The 2,500-nt window shown below is 58.0% G+C and overlaps 1 non-coding gene across 1 annotated transcript in view; it reads left to right on the top strand.

Moving 5' to 3' along the window:
• Positions 1-2,030: 2,030 nt before the first annotated feature.
• Positions 2,031-2,500, top strand: part of LOC124729101 — a 1,909-nt gene continuing 1,439 nt past the window's right edge. Inside the window, exon 1 of the ribosomal RNA XR_007007534.1 lies at positions 2,031-2,500. This exon is cut by the window's right edge and continues 1,439 nt beyond it. This is a non-coding gene — a ribosomal RNA (small subunit ribosomal RNA).

The following is a 2,500-nucleotide window of genomic DNA, read 5'->3' as shown; positions in this document are numbered from 1 at the left end:
CCTAACCCATGTTGTGCCTTAACCTAACCCACGTTGTGCCTTAACCTAACCCACGTTGTGCCTTAACCTAACCCACGTTGTGCCTTAACCTAACCCACGTTGTGCCTTAACCTAACCCACGTTGTGCCTTAACCTAACCCACGTTGTGCCTTAACCTAACCCACGTTGTCCCCTAAAGTAACCCACGTTGTCCCCTAACGTAACCCACGTTGTCCCCTAACGTAACCCATGTTGTCGCCTAAACCTGCTCTGTAATTGTTATACGACTCGTTCAATTAGTGTAGTGTTGCCCACCCGCAACCCTCGCAATATAGTTCGCTACTCGCACTGCCCGCTCCCCTGTGTATCGCTTCATGTTAAACACCTTGCAAGTCTTGCTGACTTTCCACATGCTCCTGCTGTACACTGTAATGTGGATGGCAGCAGGACGTACATGCCGCCCCTCCCCACGTCCCCACCTTGCCCCCCTGCCTTCGCAAGCTGGTTGGTGAGAAGTTTGCATGTTCAATGCCCTTCGCATGCGACGTACTCAGGCTACGTTGTGGTGCGGCCTGTGTCAACCGTCCGCTAATGTCGTACGCGTAAACCACAATCTGTACTGCACATTCGTCCTTATGTACCGAATGATACATCGTGGCACATGTGTGACCGTACAACGACTGCGCCCAAAAACGGCGGACCATACAGTGCAAATATTGTGCACGCAGCTACGTGTCGTCTCCCTATGAGAGCTGGATTGCAGTGTGGTACGCCATAGAGACGTGTGGGAGGAACGGACGCCGTGGATGGCGATCAGCATGAGCTGTCTGTTGATGTATTCGGACCTAGTCGTCTCTCCTCACACACCGTGATGGCATGGTGCACCGCGTTCCATATCTGCGACATGCTACAGAGGCCGGTTGACAGTCGTTCGAGCAATGGACATCGCATACGTACGGGGGCCACCTTCCACGTATTGTCTAGGCGTGCACATTTTGTTGCGTGTATGTGGGCAGACGTAGTGTGGCGTGACACCTGACACAGGCATGCAATAATCGTTGAAGTTGCAAATGGCGATGGACGCCTGCGTTTTCTGGTGAAGTTACGCAAATGAACAAATGGTAACCTGTTGTGGTGCGGTTGTTCTCGCTAGGGGTGAATCGGTGATGGCGACGATAGGTTGAGGTACGAACCGGTTGTTCCAGCGATACCCACCATGCCGACGAAACTGAACGGCATCTGGGTGTGAAGCGATACGCGGCGGTGGCTGGGTGGGACCGTCCCCGGCCGGTGAGGGGGCGCCTCCCGGCGTGCTGGCCGCGCGGTGCGTGGGCGCACGCGCTACAGCCGGCTGGTGGGGGCGGCCAGTGGCAGGCGCGCCGGCCGACGGACGCGGCAGGCGTCGCAGCTGCGCGCCGGCGCACCCTGCGCGCGGCGCCGTGCGGCCAAAGTAGGTCCTCGCGGGCCCGGTGCGAAGCGCGGTGGACATCTTCAGTGTGCTGGTCCGATTGAGGACTGTGTGCGTTGAGGATGCGCCGCCGCCCGGCGCTCGGCGCCGCGACGCCGTCTGCTGCTCGGTCGCCCCAGCGGTTCTCGCTGGTGGTTTGTATCGCAGCTGTGCGGATGTGTTGGCGCGTGCGCTGTGCTGGGAGAGTTCGCTTCGGCACCCAAGTGGGGCTTTTGTCCTTCTGTGGCGCTGGCGTTGGAGCTGCCGGTCACCGTAGGTGGCGCGTGTTGTCTCCCGCCGGCAATGCCACGACAGCACGCTCCCGGGCCTCTGTCGGCAGCGGCAAGCTCAGTTGGGAGCACGGGTGGTCGCACCGAAAGCGTCTACTCGCCTAACTCCGGGCGATTGCGCCTCTCTCGAACCCGACCAAGTACTTGGGACGGCGCTGCGCGCCGCCGGGACCTGAGAGGGTTTCGAGGTGTATTGTGCAGGGGAGCTCAGCCTCCTCCTGTTTGCAGAATGATTGAGCGGACGCTTGCGTGTTCGCGCGGGCCCCCGGGACACACTCCCGGGCGGCCGGCTGCTCAGCTCTAGTTGACGCAGCTCCCTGGTTGATCCTGCCAGTAGTCATATGCTTGTCTCAAAGATTAAGCCATGCATGTCTCAGTACAAGCCGCATTAAGGTGAAACCGCGAATGGCTCATTAAATCAGTTATGGTTCCTTAGATCGTACCCACGTTACTTGGATAACTGTGGTAATTCTAGAGCTAATACATGCAAACAGAGTCCCGACCAGAGATGGAAGGGACGCTTTTATTAGATCAAAACCAATCGGTCGGCTCGTCCGGTCCGTTTGCCTTGGTGACTCTGAATAACTTTGGGCTGATCGCACGGTCCTCGTACCGGCGACGCATCTTTCAAATGTCTGCCTTATCAACTGTCGATGGTAGGTTCTGCGCCTACCATGGTTGTAACGGGTAACGGGGAATCAGGGTTCGATTCCGGAGAGGGAGCCTGAGAAACGGCTACCACATCCAAGGAAGGCAGCAGGCGCGCAAATTACCCACTCCCGGC

The sequence above is a fragment of the Schistocerca piceifrons genome, unplaced genomic scaffold, assembly GCF_021461385.2.
Source record: "Schistocerca piceifrons isolate TAMUIC-IGC-003096 unplaced genomic scaffold, iqSchPice1.1 HiC_scaffold_1192, whole genome shotgun sequence".
NCBI classification, from domain to species: domain Eukaryota; kingdom Metazoa; phylum Arthropoda; class Insecta; order Orthoptera; family Acrididae; genus Schistocerca; species Schistocerca piceifrons.
This window is presented reverse-complemented; position numbering and strand designations above follow the sequence as displayed.